The sequence below is a fragment of the Euprymna scolopes genome, chromosome 27 (assembly GCF_053919585.1).
Source record: "Euprymna scolopes isolate OS-2025 chromosome 27, ASM5391958v1, whole genome shotgun sequence".
NCBI lineage: Eukaryota > Metazoa > Mollusca > Cephalopoda > Sepiida > Sepiolidae > Euprymna > Euprymna scolopes.
Window position 1 is genome coordinate 46,085,250 of NC_136508.1, and position 25,000 is coordinate 46,110,249.

Here is a 25,000-nt window from a genome sequence, read left to right on the forward strand (position 1 = left end):
TAGCACAATTGGAGAGGCGATCATTTCTACTGATTCCTTTAAGAGTCTAGGATCCACTGCTCAGGAAATATTCAGTTCATCGCGAGAGCAGCATATTGCCAATTTTAGTTGAGTATTCCACTAAAATGTATACACAGCCACAATAAGATAATTGAATCTTATTTTACTACGCTATTTTACTCCTAGTAAAATATGTAAAGGAAATTATAAAATATTGCGTTATTAGTTCCTTATTGCGTTTTGATTACAGGTTTGTTGGGTCGGAATCGGCACTTAACGTTTAACTTAATATTTTATTAAAAAAAAAAACAAACACACAAAAACACCCTAGAAATATGAATGTTCAGTAAAGCTTGTATAGAGAACTTCAAATGTTAACATAATTACTTTTAATTTTATAATAACTGGTATGAATTTTTCCTAGCAGTTAAGATATACAGACGTCTTAACAATCTTTTAAACATTTGAGCCTACTATTTTATGTTCGAGAAACGATTATGAACACTTTTTCGCTAATTGATATCGCAACCGTAGACACTGCTGTCATAGGCGCCTGCTGCTCAGGACCGTTTCAGGCTATAGAACTTCAATCATTAAGGTGTTGTCTTGATGTTCAACAGGCTTCTCATTTTTTTCGCTCCTTTTGGGAGATACGTTTTATGGAAGCCGGTAAAATACATAATCATCAGGAAATACATAATTATTCGAATGTGCTTCAATATTTATGTGTCTTAAAATAAACAAAAGAAAATTATACACATTCAATTCGATGTACTTGTCACGACTGTTACTTTTAAAGTACATAGTGAAACGATAAATTTATCGCCCTAAAGAAAACAACACTTAAACTTTATTTAAAGAACATTTATTGAAAATATTAGTTCAGGTAACTTGATTATGTTGTGGAGTTTAAAATGTAGCCGCCTTCAGCCCTCAATCACCGCCTCAATACGGGTCCTGAACTGCGAGCATGCCTTTTTCACAAGCGCCGGTGAGAGATCTGCGAATACTCTGCGGATGGCGACGAACAAGCTGGCTTTGGTACTATGGGAAGTCATATCGTGTTCAGGCCTGGGGTTGAAGGTGCCCGAAAGGGAAGGATACAAAGTCGTAGCACTCCTAAATCCAAGCCTGCGATGTTTTGAACTTGTGGATTAGCATCGGGTCCTGCTGCGACACACATGGTCTGCCAACGACCACTTGATTGCACCAGGGGAAAATCACACTATTCACGGCATCCACGTGCACTTTAGGGTGGATTTCACGCCGACTTCGAAAATGTGATATGGCATGATGCGCGGCCCTTAATTTAAACCACACCAAAAACCATAACCGTTGCCGGAAACTTCGTCGAGCTGTGTCATGAACTGTTGAACTGTCCGGATTTGTATTTTGAAGGTGCTGGCAATTGTCCTTTTGTCAAAACTTGGATAGCAAGAAAACATGTTCTATAGCGGCGCATCTACTATCTCGCTAGTTGAACATTATATCACTTTCAGATATGACAGAAGGATCCTTATGCTTTTGGGATTTGTGCACAACTGGCTAACTAGTATGTAGTTTTCAACAACAAAAAACGGTTTTATTAAACGGAAATCATGTCGCTATTTCAAGGGCGACAATTTCATCGCCCCACCTATATAGACCATGTTTCGACTTTAATGAAATCCGTCGTTATAAAGTTTGGAATGTTTTGTATTCTTCTCTAGAATCAGTGACGTATATTGATTCGATTTTTGTTCCTTTTTGTTTGAAACAGGACGCTTGGTGGTGTCAGTTCAATACGCCAGCACGCTGCTACTGGAAATGATCCTTTTGCTGCTGGGAATTGTCCTTGTTTCCTGTTGAGAGTATCCACTCATACAACCATTGATTTTATCTTTGACATAATTGCAATCAGATCACGATCATAATTGTAATCAATTTGCCTACAGAAATAGCTAAAAATAATTCTAAATAAATGTCCTTTTAAAGACGGTAATTAACGACAAATAACATGCAAGAATCTATGTATCTTTCAAAATGTAGTACCAGTAAAATGATAGTTATTGCCATCATTTTATACTATACTTACGATACTGTGACACTATCCAGTAATATAATAAAAAAAAATAAACTGGCTGTTTTATATTCAACAATTACTGGTAGTTGTCATGTTTTTCAGTCAAATGCCTCGTTTTCTTTTTCTCTTATTTACTGAAATAAAAAAACTCTTAAATAACCGTTTTGCAATGTTTGTAGTAATAGTTCAGTTAGTAGTAAGCCATCTATTCAATCTTTGAAAACTTATGGTAGGGTTTCCCAAATTGGGCTCCACAAGGAGTTAGAGCTCTGTGAGTAAGGCTAAGGTGTTCCGGAATCCCTTTCGAAAAAAGGACGAAATACTTAATATGTCAAATTTAAATCGCTGCAGGCATTTAATGTATGATTTACACGAGTAAAAACGAAATAACAAAAAATAGAAGATTTTTGTATTAATCAAAAAAAAGAAAATGGTTTTAAACAGTATCATTAGTTAGTGTAAAAATTTGAAATAAATGTTTTTAATATTTATTTAAGAAATTATTTTGTTAGTGCTCCGTGAATAACATTTGCTCTGCTTAGAGGGTCCATGGTGTCCTGACGTTTGGGAATCTCTGACATGTTAATTCGAGATCTGAAGTTCATTGTATGTTGCCACAGTACAATTTTAAAACTTTATATATATATATATATATATATATATATATATATATATATATATATATATATACATCAGAATAGTTTTTATTTAACAATCGGTTGTTATGGAAAGGTGAGATTGTAGGTTTACAAAATATTACTGGCAGTAATATTCTATAAGTTATCCCATCTAAACAGGAATTGCTCAATATGCAAGATAGAACAAATAAATTAAATTGTAATTCAATGAATTTAAAAAAAAAAAACTCTCATTGAAATGAAATGAAGTGGTTGAGTTTCATATCAAAGAATTTTTATTATTCTAAGCAAGACAAAGAATGCTTTAGAAAATTAATCTCCTTGACCTATAGGGTTTCGATGTCTACCATCTCATCAGAGGAGAGAAAATATTAGCAAATAGTTATAAAGGTATGCACCCTATTTGCTAAAATCAGTGAGACATGGAAAGTCAAAGTGAAAATAATGCATTTATCAGAAGTCCTGTATCAGGAGGATTTGTAGAAAAAGGATATGGATGTTTTGCTGCGGATTACCCAATATATAGCTTGGACATTATTACCAAACGGATGTAGAGAACGTATAACATGGATTTTACCAAGCAAGCTGGATCTAAAAAACATTCATATCCATAGAAGGGAAGGACAATATCTCGAATGCTGAAACATTAAGGACTACCTAAGCCATATAAGTCAAACCGAAAAAATCGTCAGAATATTCCACAACAGTCCATCCTCTGTTGGACTGATTGACGAGGACGTGTTCTTGATATGATATTATCAATAAATTAGTGAGAAAGATGCCACCATTTTTTTTATCGCCCGTATGTTTCTTAAGTACTCATATACGAAAAGGAATGTGAAGGTTAGGATTATTTTTATTAGTAGTTGTATTAGTAGTTATAGTAGTTGTAGTGGTTGCAGTAAGGTAGTAGCAGTTTTATCGTCAGTGTTATTTTCAAATATAATAAAGCAACCAAGATGAGAGCAGCAGTTTTGAAGAATTTTCCCATCATAAACGCTAGTCAATGTTTTCTTTTTAGTTATTACACATAACTTCGTGCTATTTAGTGTTCATTTATTTCTCTTCGTGTATAAGAAACAACATATTGTGGTTTGTTAAATGATCAGCATCTCATTCGTGCTGTATTTCCCATATCTTGTTATATGTATACAGTCAACAGCGTACAGACAGACAAAATAAATATTTCCAATATATTATAACTTAAACAATATTGTTCTCATGGTGTCAAAGATATTTACACCAGTTTGCTGAATATTGCTTTGAAATTGTGTCCATCAAGAATCTGTTTACCATCTCATTAGAAAAATCTACAAAGTTACAAACGAAATAAATTATGTTAAAAAAAACTCATCTGTTGATATGCTCAATAGAATACAACAAATTATCAATGTTTAAAACGTAAAGTGTTGGATATTATTAAACGTTCGTTAAGTCTGCTATATGATATTAAAGTACCAGTAGTTAGGCACACTTTGATGAACGTTTTTATGCATCAAAGTAAGATGTTACAATGTGTAACACAAGCTATTGTTATAAATTTAACGTATGTTTAATATTAGGATGTCGATATGATTTATGATTTTATATCGCATTTGTGTTTTCCACTACCATATATTGTGTATACACATAGTAACCATATATATTATGTCAAACAACGTCGGAAAAAAATATACGTAAATCTTGTTAATTTAGAAAGGTAGCTTTTATCCTACTCCCCAATATTTTTATATCGTCGAGACAATACGTAATGAAGAAAATTGGTCGGTAAAAAATACTTCATACCTACGTCGAGATGGTGGACCAACATTCTATATATTTTACTTATACCGTACTAATGGGTCACTTACCTTATAGAAACTCCATATAGATTACGCTACACAGAAAAAAGAATTACAATTATTTGTTATTAAAGTACGTGTAGTTATTGATGATAATGTCTCAGAGGATTAAGCCATAAATTAAGGCTCAATGAGGAAGATGCCATAAAAATAACGATAGAGTAGAAAAAGACTAGTGATGCTCCTTTCTGTAAATGACAGGTATGAGTGAAGAGAAATGGACATCCTCCAGGTTCCAAAATGCATTTTTCACTATGTTATGACGCCAAAAATTACTCTGAACTATAACAAAAGCATTCTATCTCTAATCACGTCTGAATGTCATACATGGATGATTTTATAATAGTTTTCCATATTTCCTTGGGCGATAAAAAGTTCTACCGATCCACACAACAGATCTGATGTAATGTTGTAATGTGAGATTTGACGTAATGCAAAAAAGCGTGTAGCACAGTAATAATTGTTGATTCAATACATTGTTAATTCTTGTACTTGCTGTACTTGCATCTGCTAAAGCCAAATATTTTAAGTTCATTACATTTCAGTCCGTTCACTTTTCTTGCTTTCAAGCTTTACAATTGACTACAAAATTGTTGTCTTCAACTTCAATGTGAACAACTTCTTGATGAGCAAACCAGTATTGAATAAAATACGGGGGTTTCTTTCTCTCTCCATATATATATATATATATATATATATATATATATATATATATATATATATATATATATATACATATATATATATATAGAGAGAGAGAGAGAGAGGGAGAGAGAGAGGGGGGGTAAGAGAAAAACACGTATTTTATTTAATACTGTTCATACTTATTATTTATGTTCGATAAGGATTTCCCTTCTACGTAGTCTAGTTTTTCAAAAAGATTATTTTATCATTATAATAATGAGGATTTTAATTTGAAAACGGTGCTTCAAATATTTTCTGATTTTTTTATCTTCCTACTATAGGACATTTCTATTTGTTCTTAAAATGTCTTTATATTTTTTAGTACAGCATTAAAATATTATACAGGTTAGGTTGTTTTTCGTATAGTAAAGAAATGCTAGACAAATATATATATATATATATATATATATATATATATATATACATATATATATATATACAAATATATATATATACATATATATAAATATATACATATATATACATATATGCATATATATACATATATACATATATATACATATATATACACATATATGCATATATATATCCATATATATATGCACATATATATAGAGACATATATATACACATATATATACAGATATATACATATATATACATATGCATATATATATACATATATAAATATATATACATATACACATATATATATATACATATATAAATATATATACATATATACACATATATATACATGTATATATACATATATATACACATATATATATATGCATATATACATATATATATATAAATACATATACATATATATACATATACATATATATACATATATATATACATATACATATATATACATATATATACATATACATATATATATACATATACATATATATACATATATATACATATACATATATATAATATATATATACATATACATATATATACATATACATATATATATATATATATATATATATATATATATATATATATATATATATATATATATATATTAGATAGGGTGACCAAACTAAGTAAACAACAAACAACTCTGAAAGAAACACTTTTAAAATAATCTACAACGCTCACCGGAAGACGTCCACAAGAGAAACCAGTGAAGTTCCAGGAAGTAAAGTAACAATCGAAATTCCAATTATCAGAGTTCGTGTTACAATATGAATGATATTATCCGAAGAGTTTCAAAATGCAGTTCAATGGTTTCATACGTAATGCTACTTTTGATAAGTTGCTGATTTGCAATAAAAAGAGTTCGAAATAGGTTCTTTTTTAATTCGTCTCGAGATAAGCTATTTTTCAGTTATATAATTGGTAGGATTCCTATCAAGTTGATTAGAAATGTTTTTGTGGTCTTGAACTTTTATTATCAAATAAACATGTTTTCTGCTCAAACAGAAACCTTATTTATCGAAATAAGCGACTTCCGAGATAACACAATTTAGCTAAGGCAAAGTAAGTGTATTTATGCCAGTGACGTAAAAGTCTTGCCATATAGTGGCGATGAAGTCGTTCAGATTGTTTTGATATCGTTATGGATTTGAAAGAATTACTCACAAAGAAAGCTGTCAAGATATTTGAAAATCTCGTAGTTGGTAGCAGACACGTCTGGAGAGTATGACGGATGAGGCAGAGTTTCGTAGCCTAAGGTGTTTAGCTTCTGCAGGGTCGGTTTAGCAACGTGCGTTCGTACATTGTCGTGGAAGGGAGTGTGGCTTTTCTCTAGACTAATGCTAGGTGAGTTTTCGGGGTTTCTATGTATTTCATCTATTTTGCTGACATTACATGCATTAAAGAAAACTGTAATAGATGAGACTGGTACCTGGGGATGATTGGATTTTAACATGTGAACTGTTTCACGAATGCGCGTCCGTGAATCGTTCTCATGGCAGATTGCTTATGTTAACAATAAGTTGTCTTTAAAACACATTAAAGGAACGTTCCAAGCTGGATTAATAGGTATCGTACTTTACACACTGTCTTCAGTTTTCCGTTCCGATCTCAGCTCGAGTACATGTTTTTTTTTCATTATTTACAAGAAGTGGACTGTTTAGAAAAAATACTCACATGCACATATAATCACTGTTTCTTTCAGGTGTTTCTTTTCTTCATTTTTTTTACAAAAAATATTACGTTGCATTTTATACATGCGGTATATGTGTTTATAATAAATAAGAATTGTGCATTAATTAAAACATAATATTTATGCGTAATTTATGATCGCATACGCCGGGCGGCTTGCTATTATATATATATATATATATATATATATATATATATATATATATATATATTGTTGTGTCTGTATCAATAACAACATGAACGCAGAAAGTAAAGGTAAAACAAATATATTAAGACGAAAAGATAATACATATTTACAAAGGTGCAGTTGTACTGCAGTTGGAAGATTGTCCGGCAGACGCCGTGTTAAAGTCTTTCATGGAGCAACCGGCACACGCGTCTTGCGTACCGGCGTTCGAACACACCTCCCCGGTCTTGTTGACTTGATACCTTTATCTATATCTTTTCACCCACGTATGCTAATTAGTGGGCGTCTCCACAACACACATATATATATATATATATGCGATCAAACAGTTAATAAAACGTGTTAAAAAACAAATATATATATATAATGTTATATATATATATATAATATTATATATATATATATATATATAATATTATATCTCGGCAGTAGAATTAAAAGCATATATTATTTGTCTTTTATTTATATTATTGGAATTTTTTCCTTTTTTTCCTTGTACACATTTTTGTGAATTTGTCCATGTATTTCTGCCTTTAGATTATTATGGACCATCTTCCAATTACGGGATTTTTGGATTTTACTTGTGCAAATGGAAATTCAATTAATTTTCTTGAAGTTATACACTTGGATTTTACCATCACTGGATTATTTATCTTCCACCAGACTATCCATTCATGTGTAATCACCTTTTTTCACCATATTCCCTCTGCTTCACTTTTTTTGTTTTCAAGTAAGATCTTTGACTTACTTGTTTCATCAAATACTTTTGCATGCAAAATCTGATCCCGCATTTTGCTAATTCCTACCCTCTGATGAGAATGAAAGTATTTCTTTGAAACTCCGCGGATTAAGGACTATCCACTTATCTAGTGTTTCCTTTTCAGATTAAATATGTTTTTAGCTCATTCAAAGTGTTTTTTAACATGGTTTATTAACTGTTATCTCGTATTATAAGCTCTATCTCCTATTTGGTTTTATCGAGCTTTTACATCTGGCTGAGATAACTTTATAAATATTAAGTCTTTTATATTTATAATATACTTTGATTTTACCATCTTGGATAATTTTGGTAAATTTAATTGTAATTTTTATTTTATATATATATATATATATATATATATATATATATATATATATATATATATATATATATATATATATATACATGCGTGTGTGTGTTTATGCGTGCGTTTTTGTTTGTATGTGAGTTTGTAAGCTATTATCTATATATATATATATATATATATTTATTTATATGTATATATATGCGTGTGTTTGTATTTATGTATGCGTGTTTGTTTTGTTTGTTTGTTTGTAAGTCTGTTTGTTGACGCGATAATGGTTTTCTTTCTCTTTTGTCCGCTAGCTTAATCAAAACTTCCCGTCGTGTCTCATCACTTAATTAATTGCAAATCAAATCAAACCTAATCGATACTGATTGAAAGATATTGATCGTTGATCTGATGCTTAACTCACATTTGGACACATGATTTCTCATTCAGCCATTATTTCGTTTTTTTTCAATTTTCTTACCCCATTGTACTGCGGCATCCAGATGAAATGAAATTCTATACATTGAATTTTAAATTACGAAAATTGAAGCTATCATTTACAGAGATATAGAGTTATTACCTGCTTAAAGCGATGCATGCGTTTATCATTAGCTAGTTTCATTGGCCTTTTTTTCATATCGTAAGAATGAACTAAAAAATCTATGCCCATTGTATTATGATAAGAACTCATGTAATAGCAATAGAAAATCAAAAGTAATTACTTGAGCTACGTATTATATAGGCGTCGTTGTAATCTTTAATATCAAAGGTAATTTACTCGTTAACAGTTTAATCTCATACATTTTCAATGAGTAGGAATAATAAAAGCAGTGAGCTCTGAGTTCTGATACGTGCTGATGTATTAAAGACTGACTGTAGACAGTTCTAGTTGATGTGATACAAATATGAGTTCATTATTTTAGATTAGACTTTGCTAGCACAGGCAGGTTGTTTGTTTTAACATAAAAAAAGCGTCATAACAAAAGTAGTGCGATCGGTCGAACAGAACAACACTTGACCGGATGTGAAATAGATTGCTACCTTGTGGGGTAAGATTGATACGGAGAGTTTGTTTCGGGGACAGATACAGAAGATGGGAGAAAGAGTGTATCTCTCATTCCGAGAGGATAGATTCTGATGAAAGCGATGAGACAGAAATAAGTTGTTGGCTAAAACTACAGCAAAATAAAATCCATCCACTTTCCTTCTAATCATGAGAAACGACGAGGCGACTTCGACCTCGGAAAACTAGGTGACTGATGAAAATCCAATTGTCCAGGAAGAAACGAGACTTACGTCTGTTGCCGTGTTAAATTGGGAGAGCTTTTGTTTTAGGTGGGATAAATTGTGGGGCATAAACCACTCGAGGACACAACTACAGTTAACGAAGGCAGGGTATAAAATGTACGTTTTATTAGTTTTTTAACCTCACAATAATGGTTGGAGTGCCGTAAAATAGCACATTCACACGCAATGCTACACATGTATATTTCAACCTTATCAGTAATAAAATATGAATTCTTATTACATAGGTTATCGTTCGGTGACTTAATATCAGGTTCACAGACAACCAAAACATGTAAATCATAATTTTCCAGTAGGTTCTAAATCAATCTAACGTAGTATACGTTTTTCACGTAGAGTTCGTCGTATAGGAACAAAGACAAGAAACAAATCCGACTTAATTTTTATTCAGTAAAACGACAAACACTAATTAATTAATTTATTTATTGCGGGCTATTATCCTCATCTTTCTTAGATGTTGTTTCACGACGGTTCGGCCAATTATTCCTCAGGCCTTCGTCAGACATTTTTTTACAGATACTTTTTCACTATAACGCCTTGTCTCTGATTTAAAAGTCTTCTTCAACTTCAATTTGGTTAAGAAGATTTTGCCGTGTCGAACACCTGGTACTCTATTTTTGTCCACCAATATTTAAGACGCGTCTTTTACTGTCGCTCAGGGGCCACGCGTGAAACACGTGGGTAACCTGTCTATATTTGTCCTTCCCGGCCACGTTATTCGTTATGACTCCATCACGGTTCTTTGCATATGCTTGCTGTTGTTGCTACTGCTGGCATACACCCGTTCGCTTTTCGTTACATTAACAAATTGGGAGATAAATAATTACTTATTTTAGTGTGTCTCTTCTGCATTAACTTTCTGTTATACTATCTTAAACACATCTTACTGATAATTAAACTAGAGTGCTAACTCTTGTGCCTTGTTTATATTTGAACGTAATATTTGAACGTAATCATTGCTTTCTTTCCTTTCTCACCATTTCTACATCTTTCATGAACCCATGACATCTTGTCAGAAATATTTAAAATTGATAAGGAAGAGAAAGATTTATTTCTTCAACTATATTTTTGTAAAACTTATGTACTAATCCATATATAACGGGAACAGGGTTTTTCGGGTTAAATTAGAATTAAGTACTAAATTAGATTATCTAGATAAAGATTGTACTGTTTATTAATCTTTCACAGTCTGATAAAGTGATTGGATATTAGAAATGATTTGCTAAGAACACCAGTTGATTATACGTTACGTATGATATGATTTTAGGTTATTTCGGGCCTAAAATAACTGAGCCGATAGATGATTTATTTATTAAATCATATCTCGTAGGTAGTATATGATGACAACGAAGAGTGCTGAATAATGCTGATTATTATAATTAGAACAAATTAACATGAGTTGAGTTCTATATTTCCACCAAGTTTCACGAGTCTTTTATAACTGTTAAATAATTATCTTCAAACCCACGGGGCATACGCTTACCATTAACTTAATCTTGTGTGTTATCTCAAAAGTAATATATATCAATAAAAATTAAAATACTTTTTTTTTCGGCACGGATGAGTAGAAGGCAAAAAAAAAAAATATCAATCGTTCATATTCATAGGTTCTGAGTTGAATATAGTAAAATATAAATAAATTATTTGTTATCTATGACTGGAAATAAGAAATCAAGCGTCGGTTGAAGTTTATTTTAAAAAATATGAGCGTCGACCATTTTGCGGCTTACTCTGTAGTTCATTTTAGATTTCGGTTACTGTTTTAAATTTTATAGAAGGTATATAATCATATATATTCTTAATAACTCCTTTTTGAATATATGCGCAGTAGACGATTGCATGAGATAATGTAAATCAACTAGTCTCTTTTTCTCTCCAGCGCTCTCTCTCTCTCACTCTTAATATATACATATTTATTTTAAAGTAACCCCCTCCTCCTACACCAACATATTCCCCTTCCCCCTCAATGTATCCCTATGCCCTCAGCCACACCAGAAATTTACTTCCCAGACCATACCCCACAAGTTTCTTAAACTCCAAAACTAGAACATTACCGACATACCAAGCACCCCCTCCCACCTTTCCCCCTTGTTCCCTTCCTCTTTTTCCCCCCGCTCTTCTCGCACTCCTCCCCTGTTCACTCTCTCGCTCTTTCATCCCATAACTACGAACATTTCTGTAAAAGTCTGAGAGAGCTACAGACGGCCCCCAAAAAACGGCCGGGTATCTGAAACAATAATGTAACTTAACAGAAAGATACGGTAATAAAAAATAAAACGCATATTTGCTCTACAACAGTATTGAGCACTTTCTCCAGTTTTTATTAATTACCATTTCTACTAAATATATATATATATATATATATATATATATATATATATATATATAGTAAGCTTTTCCGTCTGTCTGAGGAAGGTTCCCTACAAACTCATCTGTCAATCAATTGCTAATCTGTAGTGTTGTCTATAAAATATTTGGACATGTGGAATTAATTCTCTGTCCTGTAAAAGTAGCAGCTAACATTAAAAAAATATTGAACTTTGTCAGTTCTACCAAAAGTGTGCCGGTACGTATGCGACAATATACATTTGTACGTTTAAATTATGTCATTGCTTAAACTATTTCTCTCCCAACTTAAAATAGCTAAAATGTTTACAATAAAGGTTGGTGCGGTGCATGCTTTTTTTTCGATTACTACATAGGAAATGTCAGTTCCTGTTTTTATTTTACCTTTTAGAATCATTACTATATATCAAATCAAATATAAGCATTGATACATAATTTACTCTATAATAATAAATATAAAATCTGAAAAAAATAATGAATATCATATTTAATTTGAGTTTCGACCAAGCAAAGGCTAGTCGGTCTGCTCGTCTCAAATATATCTAGAGATTGTTGAACAACATTCTCGTAAGGAGAACATCGGTAGTACACATGGAAATGATAATTACAAATATATAAAGTAACTTGCTGTACCCTGCCACGCGTTGCTGTGGCTCAAATTGGCGCAATGGAAAAAGTTCCAAAATGAGAAAAAGCATGTTTCTTATAGGTTTAATTTTCTATTTTGCATGGGTACACAGTTTTTGTTGTTCCATTTTCTTAGCTGATATAGAGATTTTCCGGTTTGGTGACTCTTAAATACGTAATATAAATTGTCCATGTGAAAAAACAGTCGGTGTGTAACTGTAAGGCCCACAATTGTAAAGATTGTTCCCTGTGCTTTGTTGATGGTTATTGCAAATGACAATAAAATTGGAAAGTTCAATTTCCTAAAGTGTAATGATGTATCCGGTGGAATCATAGGAATGCATGGAATGAAGATATATTCATCTGTGAAAGGTCCTGTTAAGATTGTTGTTTCTATGATATGGTTTGTTATTTTATTTTACTGCAAGCTATGTGCCATTGCAAAGCTTGGATATGTTTATATTTCACAACATGATAATTAGTACACCAAATTTCAGTTGCAATACATGCGGTGGCATCCCTGGCAAATATAGCTGTTGGATAATTAGCCACTTTATCTGCTTTCACAACAGTGTCAATGGATTTGTATTTGACTACCTCACTTGGAATTTTACATTGAATAATAGCATTAAGTTCATGGGCATCTTTCTATTGACCTGCAAGAATAGCTCATTCACTCAGTCAAATGGAATTCTTATAATTTGAATATCTGCAAACACCTTTTAAACTAACTATTCTTTTGGTGAAATAAAATTACAGAAATTACAGAAGTTAAAAGTCAAAGAATTTTGCCCTTAACTCTGATCAGCTGGCACTTTTTCGTACCCAATTTCCTACAAGTGATGCAAAAGTTTTTGTGCGGATCGAACAGTCGGCAACTGGACATGCATATTTTGAGTTAAGTTTAATGTCTTCACATGGAACAAAAAAGTAGAGTATTTGAGGCAAGCATTTATTTCATCTGCTGGTGTTGATTGAAGAATAACAGGTAACATTTGTCTGAAATCTCCTGCAAGCAATATTACTGCATTCCCAAATGGCCTGACATTGCCACGCAAATTTTGCAAGGATCGACCAAGAGCCTCAAGTGATTTTTTGCGTACCATTGTGCATTCATCCTAAACAATAAGTTTGCATTTCTGCAATATTTTTCCCCATATTGGATGTTTAGGAGATGTCTAACATGAGATTTTTGAAAAAGTGAACGTTTTAAAGTAGAATAAATAATTCTTCTACTTGGCAGCAAGGTCGCAGGTATTCCTCATGCAGCAAGGGCTTAGGCTATGTCATTTTGTTACCAAATGGCTGCCAAAATCAATTTAATTAGAAAGGTTTTACCATTTCATTCTGGTGCTGTTCAAGGTAGCAGTAATTTCCAAATAACTTCTATTCTCACAGTCAGTAAATTAGGTGACTAAAATAGGAGTTATCCATGTTTTGACAATGCCTTATTCACTGTAATTTATTTAGGAGACTAAAATAGTATGAGGGATTAGAGATGGACAGATAGAGAGGAAAATATATACATAGGAAAGAGAAAGTGAGAGGAAAATAGAGAAAGAGAAGGAGATAGAGACATAAAGGGAATGATAGATAAACAGAGAGAGGGGGAGAGTTAGAAACAGAGAGGGATGAGACAGAGGAAAGGAGAGAGATAGAGGGAGTTAGAGAGAGAAAGGGGCTCAAAGAGAGATGGAGAGGGTGATACAGAGAGAAAGAGATTGAGAGAGGGAGAGGGAGAGATGGATAGAGAGATATTAAGAGAGGAAGAGAAAGGGGGAGAGAAACAGAAGGTGAACTACACTTCACCGTTTTTTTCCTCGTTCAGTAGAGAAGATATCTTTCGAGACTGAGGCAATTTTAATGTTTTGTTATTATCCAGAGTACCCCTTTTTTGGGGGGGTAGATTTTCCTCACATTACAAACCGACCGGGTTATCTGTACTTTCACTTAACAAATTAATAAAAGAAAAACATATTGTAAAATTTGAATTTAACATGAAAATACAATTTTAAAAAATAGCACGATAACATAAGTGCATAAGTGCCACTTTAGGTACTCCTTGGGCGTTGAGTTCCATGGCGACCAGCATAATTATTTAATGGTCGCTCCCTTAGCCCCCCCTAGTCAAGGCTAATTCATGTGCACGTAACCTTTTTTTATTTACTGACGTTGGCTTAGTAACTAAACGATTTATTGATAATTTCGTAACCCTTAAACGCATGCAGGAAGATTTAAATTGGTTCATTATTGTTGTAATGAAAAAATAAATTCCATTCAACACAAAACCAAAAACACATATTAATAATAAATGATTTAATATTCTATTCATTGAAATTTAGTAATTTTTAAATAAAAAAGTAAAAAAAAAAGTTAATAAGAAATAGTTGCTTATGTGCGCATAAAAAACTTGTTTTTTTTTTTTTTTAGATTAGGTCCACCTTGGAATCCCCCCAACCTCCTTATCTTAAGAACAGCTTCCGGAATAAACACCACTTTTGGAGGGGGGGTGTTGCAAAATTTAACTGATATTTGTTGTCAGCATACCCACCCGAAAATACTATTTAAAAAAAAGGAGGGGGTTCAGTGCCCGTGGCAGAGAAGTAGATTTATTTATCAATAAAAGCTGCGGAGAAGTAAATTTATTTATCAATAAAAGTCGTCATTTAAAAAAGAAAATTGTGGAGGTGGACGCAAATGTAAATATTTACCCAAAAAATTTTCCCGAAGTTTATTGCAAAAACGTTTTGTTTTCGCACGATTCAACAATTTGTTCATCCGCGCATGTAAATTAAAAAAAATATTTGTAAAAGTGAGAAGTTATCAGTAAATGATATATTTTTTTTTTAAATTTATTTATTTATTTATTTATTTATTTTTACATTAGGTCCACCTCCACAAATGTTTAGAACGGATTTCGGAATAAACACCATTGGGGGGGATATTTAAAAAAAAGTCGATAAAGTCGTCATTTAAAAAGAAATTTAAAATCAAATGTTTGTAAAAGTGAGAAATTATTAATAAATGTTTAGTAACATTTTTCGGTGCTAATGCAGAGAGTGATCCGCGCTATTTTTTAAATCGTGTTTTTTTTTTATTCCAACCAATCTTATATCGAAAAACAAACAAAAAACTCAAAAAGCAAGCGACAAACTTTTTTTTGGCCTTATATAATAAAGAAAAATGTGTAAATAAAAAAATTGGAAGATAAACAAATGAATTATGTTTTTTTTTTTGTTGTTTTTTTTACTTACTAAACAGAAAATGAAATCTTTCGTCAATTCGTGGCTGTGAAATGAATCGAACCGAAAGTTCAGTTTTATCAACAGAACAGATTCGCACCACGGTTAAAAAAAAATATATTTATTTTATTTAATATTTTAATAATTCGCGAGGTAAATTTATTTTAATAACATAAAAACATGCATCGACTCTAAAGATGGGTAGTCTGAAAATTTTAAATAAATTGGTAACGTAGAAATATGGTTTTATTCGTTTGGAACGAACCAAATTTACATTTTTATATATATAGATGGGGTCAATTTGAAGTGCGACGACAGAATTATAAAACAACTATATATATATATATATATATATATATATATATATATATATATATATATATATATATAGTTGTGTGTGTATGTGTGTGTATATATATATATATATTATTTTGATATAAGCAGTAATATACTGCTACACAGTTATTAGTATTTTACTGATTTGTAAAAAAATTACCATTGAAATTTAGTGGGAAGTTGAAAATCGACAAATGATAATTTGTTCCAATTAATGATTCTTTACAGCAAAATGCCCATGACTGTTTAGTAACATATTACAGCTAATGTAAAAAAAAAGAATAAAGTGTATAAATGTATGTGCATATTTTTGGGATCTCGTGGTCCGGTGGAAAACTATCGAGCAGTGGTGAGTTTGAGTCTCAATAAGTTTAGCTATACTAATGAGAAGTGAAACTTCGAAACATGTCATGCCTATAGATAACTTAATTTTATGCAGGTAGAAAATATTTAAATAAATATGCAAATAATACATTAATTACAAATAATACGTCCCAGAAAGTTGGGCCGACTAGGATATAAACAAAGGGCAGATCACCTTTTCTTTAAAGCACACAGAGAGTTAAAAATAAAAAAAAATCACAGTATCGCTTATAAAGATAACTAAATAATCTTGTATATATATATATATATATATATATATATGTATATATATATATATAATAGTAAGTCGATAATAAAACTTTTTATATAGCTCATGTACAATTAAATAAAGAGTATACTCTGCTACTCGCTGGTACTGAGCACTCTTGCATTAACTTAGTTACACTTCATTAGTTACTGATCCTCTGGAAAAGAATACCCTCAGATCATACATATATTTATATTCAAAAAGTTTAATTTGTATACGTGTTTATATATTTGTCTTTACAGTTCTGAATCATAATCAATCTTTGTACAATAATCCGGAGTTTTATCGTAAATTGATTATAAAACCTATAAACTTGTTTATTTCAATAAACTAGTTTTCCAATTAATTTTATATAATTTCTATTTAATTTTAAAATATGTATATATATATATACATATATGATATATTTATTTATATATATGCATATAATATATTCATCCGTGGGTCAGTGATATATATATATATATATATATATATATATATATATATATTTCTTATTTACCTAAACAAAATTACTATTTGGGGCGATGAAACATTCTACTGTTAAAGTCTTAAAACATTCCATCAGGAAACATTAATTAGGCACTATCAACAACGTCGTGAAATTCTACGTTTTTTACTTGGCATATTTTTACTTGCACACACATGTATACTCACATGCAGATATGTGTACGTGTGTGTGCCCGTTCGTATATGTTTTTAGTAGGTGCATTGAAGAATTAAAAATATTTAATAGATTTTAATATAGATTTACATACTTTCCTTGAAATTGCTATAAAATATGTTAAAAATAGATAGCATATATATAGAATAATATGTATGTTTATGCGTATGTATATGTATATGTGTGCGTTTAGATGTATATGTGTACTATATGTAATGTAAAAATGAAAAAAAAAAGATAAGCCAACAAACGTTATAAAAATAATCAAGACTACTTACACCTTAGTAATCCAACCGTTGAACAATCGTCTCTCATTCAAGAATTATGTGAATCTGGAATTAACAAAAAATGTAACTTATTTACAAATATGAAACAATTTTAAATAATCAAAGTAAACGATAAAATAAAACGCATAAACAAGAAACGCACTAATGTTTTTAAAAAATGCTACAGGAACGTAAAGAATTCTTCGGATTGTTTTGGGACAATCTTGCATCAATTGAACATCAGTTATTGAGTGGCATGAGGGATTAAAGGAAGGCAAATCTGTGGGAGATAATGAGAGGTATATGGGGAATAAAGAAGTCAGAACACTAGAGTTAGTTGACCAAATAGATAATTACAAGGATAAGTACAGTCGTGTGTCTATAGAGGCAATAAGTTCACAGTTTAATGTCAGTGTGGAAACTATTATTTTGCGAAGAACTGAAAATACGGAGGATTAGCGTTAATGACGCAATCCATAACTCCATCCTCGTCACAGACTATTCGGCATAGGTTGGTCTCTGTGACTTTTGGTTATTCCCAGAGCACAAGGAAACCATAGATGCTGCTGTTATGAGTAATTGAAGAGATAAATTATTTAATTGGAATTCATTATTGATATGAGCATTACTTTATTGAGTTATTTTATTGCGGGCTATTATCCTCATCTTTCTTAGATGTTGTTTTACGACGTTTTCATGTGAGAATTGTCTGAAGATAGCGGTTTCAATCCTATTTGAATCCGGCCAAAGTCTTACTTGGCCAAAACCTGGTGAGACGACAACAACTATGGAAGGCAGTAATTGCTGATAATAAGATTATGAGATTCGGAGTTCCTATCCCGTCGCAGTTTCCACCCGATGAAGGTCAGAGCAATAGTTGTGCGAAACGTCCTGAAACAACAACTAAGAAAGATAATGATAATAGTCCGCGATAAAATACATTAATTCCAATTAAATAATATATATCCTCTGACTGGTTCAAATATAAGTACGTTTTTATCAATGTATGCGTGTGTATGCATATACAACGTGCACGAAACCGAGTTTAGGCATTTGGATTTTAGACACCCGAGGATTAAAATTCGGGCTTCTGATATTAGTCGTTCTAAACGTAACGCCTCATACATTTTTCTTACGCCCGAATTGATTAATTGGGAATACAAATTGCACTGCTATGATCATGATGGAACTCGTACATCCATGACCTGAAAGTTCCATCTCTCTCTGTTGCAATGATTTACGCTATTACATTATAAGAAAACCACCTCTCGCATAAACCTGCGTCAGATACAGAGATGTGTCATTGAATTCTTAGATTAAGAAAATAATTGGCCTATTAAAATTTACCAGCGCCCGTTTAACGTTTACGAAGCGGGTGCAGTTAATGTCATCATAGTTACGAGATGTGTTGGACAAGTTCATAGTTGCGAAATAGATAAAATGAGCTCTGGATTTTTTTGCAACCGATGCATTAAAAGAGGTTGGCAAAGGTACATTGAGAATGGTAGTGACTATGTTAAAAATATATTTTGAAGCACAAATAATTGCTCATTTAAATTTTACTTAGTCTGTTCGTAGGTCTTCAGCATTGTATTGTTGTAGTTAATAAGTAAGAGACATTACCTTTGGAGAAGCTTTCGTCGAATACGTGTGGCTTTGTATTGGCCGGGCATTGTACTACTGTCGAGCGCGTAAGTTTCGATTGGTATTACAAATTTACCAATCATCCTTAACACACATATATATATATATATATATATATATATATATATATATATAGTTTTGGACACGCATTTCCAGAACACGTGAAAGAAGACACATGTTTTAACATGTGTATGACGTCATGGAAAATGGGACGTTCTCGATATAGTTAGAGACTTTAGAGTTAAGCACAGAGAGAGAGTCATAGGGGGAGTCTGAGAAAGAGACTGAGGACGAGAGATGACAGTCTGGAGTCGAGAGATGGGAGTCAAACGTCTGGAAGCGAGACGGTCACCTTTGAAACATAGAATGTAAAACTTTGAATTCTTGACTAAGAAAACCACGACCGGTCGGAGAAGAAATAAACCCATCATGTGTTTTCATAAACGTCGTCTTTGTGTTGTAATTCTACCAAAAGGTAAAGTGAAAATTGTCATTATATGTCTTATATATCATGTGTTTTAAAATGTCTTTACATACACAATGTCTCGACATCTCATATCTACAATGTGAACACTACGACTGTCTCAACACTACCTCTTCACTACCACTTCTAAGTATGAACATTTTATATATATGAATCTCTTCATAACACGAACACAGAACGCAACATAATCACTTTTAATAAGACTTCCTAACAACGAACAATAATAATAACAACAAGAACAAAACGAATAATCATAATAATCTTAATAATTTAGTATCAAAATCGAAATTACTTTTAAAATTCTCGAGTATTAATAAAATAAGTAAATAAATAAAATAAAATACACTATAAAAAAGAAAGAAGGATGCCGAAATGAAAATCAAATTGATGCATTGTGAATATTTTTGGTTTTTAGTATGTTTTAATTGTTCTGGTCTTTGAAAAGGGACAATTTTTTGTTTTGTGTTAACGGACTTTTGAAATGTATAATGCAACGAATTTTTATTTTATTTTTTTTTGTTTTGTTGCAAAATGTTTAAATGTATTAAGGTATTTTCTTTTGAATATGTGTTGATGTTCAACCATATTGTAAATTTGTATTTAATGTAAATGTTATTGTTTTCACAGCAGGAATTCCAAGTCATTAGTAAATATACATTAGATTTAAAATTATCTAGGAGAAAAAAAGACTAAGACGAATGGTTGGCTTAGAAATCTATTAGAATTTTAGAGATGGGACAAAAATGAAACTATATAACATATTGTCAATACCCGTCTCCCTCCCCCTTATTATTTTTTACCTCAATCCCCCACTTTTTTTTTGAATTTCGTATTTCTTCTAAAACACTTCTTCCTAATACTAACAACCACTCCTTTAATGTTCTGGGATCGTAAACATGATCCAACCTCTGAAACATAAAAAAAAACAAAAATATAAAACACACACACACACACACACACACACATATATATATATATATATATATATATATATATATATATATATATATATATATATGAAATCGTGATTCAATGAATTTAAAAAAAACTTATTGAAATGAAGTGGTTAAGTTTTATATCAAAGATTTTTATTATTCTAAGCAAGTCAAAGAATACTTTTGAAAATTAATCTCCTTAACCTATAGGGTTTCGATGTTTACCATCTCATCAGAGGAGAGTAAATATTAGCAAATATTGATAAAAGTATGTACCCTATTTGCTAAACTCAGTGAGACATGGAAAGTCAAAGTCAAAATAATTAATAAATCAGAAGTCCTTTAGGAAGAGGATTTGAAGAAAAGGATATGAAATTTGTAGATCCAGATTGGGTGGTAAAATCCATGGTGAGTAGATATCCGAATCGGGAAGTTCTTGTATAAATTTGTTTGTGGGTCCAGCGAAAATAATTCAAAGTCTGGTGGAAGCCTTATCATTAGAAGTCTAAATTATTATTAGTGGGGTGATGTGTTAGTTGTAGGGAGAGGAGGTAGTGGCGAAAGGTAAGAAGTGGGGTAAACACATGTGCGTATATACATATATATACATGCACACGCACACATATATAGATACATACACATACACACATACATATATATATATACACACAACAGCATAGATATCTCTTTAAATAAAGTTAAAAGACTCATATAAAAGTTTGACTGCTCGCTTATTTGAGGTCAGGTTGTGTACTGGATATAGAGACATGACCAGGGAAGGAAAGGGGAGCAATAGAAACATAGAGATAAGAATAAAAATAACAATAGAAAGAAGAGCCCAAAATGCAAATGGAATAATGAGTTTTTTTTTTCAAAATTTATACTAGTTTCATCTTAAATGTCTTTGTCAGTTTAAATCAAATTTGTTCAGTCATCTCAAATTTTATATACTTTTAATGATGCTATTCTTCTTAATTTTATAAGCATTTATAGTTTCCCTTAAAAGGGAGGATTGGAATAAATGTTTAGAATATACGAATGTTTATGAGTGAATTGTAAAACCAAGGCTAAGCGTATTAGTAGAACGTTTTGTCTTTATTTTATAATCCTTACGGTAATTGTTCAATGTTAAATAAACTAAAACAAAAATAATAAAGTAATAATAATACCTTACTGAAAAGTGTCTAAAGATCGGTAACATCCATAACATTATACTATTTAATAATATTTAGCTGGGAAAAGTTTTCTACACATACATGCACGCATACATATATATGTATATATGCACACATATACACATACATGAATACATACATATATATATATGTGTGTACACATATACACATACATGCACGCATACATACATATATATATATATGTATGTGTGTGTACACATATACACATACATGCATGCATACATATATATATATGTACATATGTACACATACATGCACGCATACATATATATAAATATATATATATATATATATATATATATATATACCCGTACATCTACATATACACACAAATTCGCACCCTTACACAATATATCTATACATACACACACACACATATGTACCTACATATACACTCATGTATATAAATGTATAGATTTAGACATAAAGAAAGTTTACCAATAGTTATACTATATATTATAACAATAATCAGTGTGGGTAGCATAACTACGATTATCATAAAAAAGAAGAACAATTTTTAGCCCCTACATTGCTTATAAACATTAAGAAGATGAGAAGAGTAGGGTTGTTTAACTATGGCTATAGAATTAAATTATTTTAGTACCAACAGGGATGAATGCTCTGGAAAATTACTACTGATGTTTTGTTTTTTTTTAAATGAAAACAGATGACATGACCGCGGCACTTTATAATGGTATTTTTTTTCGTAAATTCAACTTATGAAACAGAAAATGTTAAAATAAATTAGTTTGACACGCCCAGACTTTAATATGGGATCATCCGAATGTTCTACTACTAAGCTATATGACCAGGAAACTATATCCCTTTGTCCTTTATAAGAAACGATTTACAGAGATTTAATATATTCTTTGGCCGCTGTAATGTAAAATATGCTTCTGAAAACCTTTTTGAAGATCTGATATTTTTTCTTTTATAAAAAAAAAAAAAAATGCCGAGATCTTATTATAACCGTTGTCTGAAGGCCGGCGTCACTTGGTGCTACTACCTTGGACCTTGAGCATTCCATGTCCTAACCGACTTTCACGATTTGCGACTCATGAACACTGGCTGCTCGAATCCCTTACAAGAAATTAATTAACTCCAGATACTGACGGTGTGAAGGGTCAACAAATGAAACTAATATGAAATTAACCTAATTCCCCGGCGATTTAAGTAAGAATTGATTTTTATTTTATATTTGGAGATCATGAGAGCATCCGTCTTTATATAATATGCAAGTGTCGTTCGAAAATTAGGTCTCCTCTTTTTTAACTGAAAAAAAAAAATAAAGACTTGACTCTGATTTAGGTGCATTTTAAGGGCAGAGCTTGCTTTCATAAAGCCTCACACCGTCACTTTCTGCAAGATAGACAATGAGAGAGAGAGAGAGAGAGAGAGAGAGAGAGAGACACAAAACGTCCAGGTTATGAATACATATTTTTGCCATCATAACAATACGAAAAATAGGAGACATTACCTTTGGAGCGTACCTCGTATTAAAATGAAGAAATTTATAGGAAGGAGTGAGTTAGATTTTCTTCTTTTGTGCCATAATCCAAATTGCTATTTCCCATTGTTTGTCAAGTGTAATTATTCCGAAATCATCATAGAATTAAAAAAAAATGTAGAAAGAAAACGGTCGATTTTAATGCAAATTATTTTGATGTGTCTGCGTTGTGTAATTAATTGATGTTTTAAAAGAATTAATATCTAAAAATCATGCAAGTATTTTATGAGTGTGAACAACCAGTAAAGAAAGGAAAATATAATTACAGACAAGAAAGAAGTTTTATTGTCTTTCTGTTATGTTTGGTGCCATTTTTATTTGCATATTCTGATAGAGATGTGAATTAAACTAATAAAGAATTGCGTTATATTGTAAAGAATACGGCGTACTGTTAGGTTAAACATTGGAATAATTGAGACACCTAATTTGAATCATAAAAGAATAAACTAATGTAATAATGTGATTACCAGTTTACTAGAAGACTTGTTGGCATTGTTCGCCCGTAGATACCTTGAAGTATGATGCATTAATTCATGCTGATTCCTTATTTATTATTGAGCCAATCTCTATAAGTTATTACATTGAACCCAATATAGACGGTTTTTGGTTGTTTTTGTTTTACGGCATATCAACCCTTTTCGGGTTATTTAATGCCGAATCCAAAGATTTTGAAGAAAAATCTTTTTAATAGAATATATTTGTTGTTTTAACGTCAGTTTCTATTTAACCAATAGTTGGGACCCTAACAGGTACTACCACTCCGAATCAGAGTGGACCTGGAACCAATAGTAATTAAAGGGTGGCTCCACACTCCCCAAAGCCCACAAGCTGGGGCCTCACCACTGGATATAGTTTAAGGTCATATCCAGGACCCCCATTGAGGGACTTTTACCCTCTGCAGGGGGGGCAGTCGGCCTATTCTTATGCCCCACCGACAGGGCCCCAATATATACGGGGTGGCCCATAAGTCATTTTACATTTAAAAAATTCAATAACTTTTTTCTATTAACATATATTTTTTTTCTCTTTTCAGAATTATAAAATAGAATCTTTGGGTCTTTTTTCTATCGATAAGTTTACAACAGAACAACGATTGAGGATAATTGAATTTCACTTTGAGAATGGACGGTCAATTTTCGGAATGCAAAGATCTTATACGCGCCAATTCAATGTTCAATATCCTCTTAAAATATAATCTATTGAATTCATTCAACCTCAGTAAATAAACATGCCAGGGTATTGGTGGCAAACAAAATGGAGCA

General features: G+C 31.5%; 1 long non-coding RNA gene across 2 annotated transcripts in view; it reads right to left on the reverse strand.

Moving 5' to 3' along the window:
* The window catches only part of LOC145248844 (uncharacterized), a 1,349,369-nt gene that overhangs the window by 896,396 nt on the left and 427,973 nt on the right, over positions 1-25,000 (reverse strand). For both annotated transcript variants that reach the window (XR_013863417.1, XR_013863416.1), the window contains exon 2: positions 17,987-18,038. This is a non-coding gene — a long non-coding RNA (uncharacterized LOC145248844). The remainder of the gene's footprint in view (positions 1-17,986; positions 18,039-25,000) is intronic.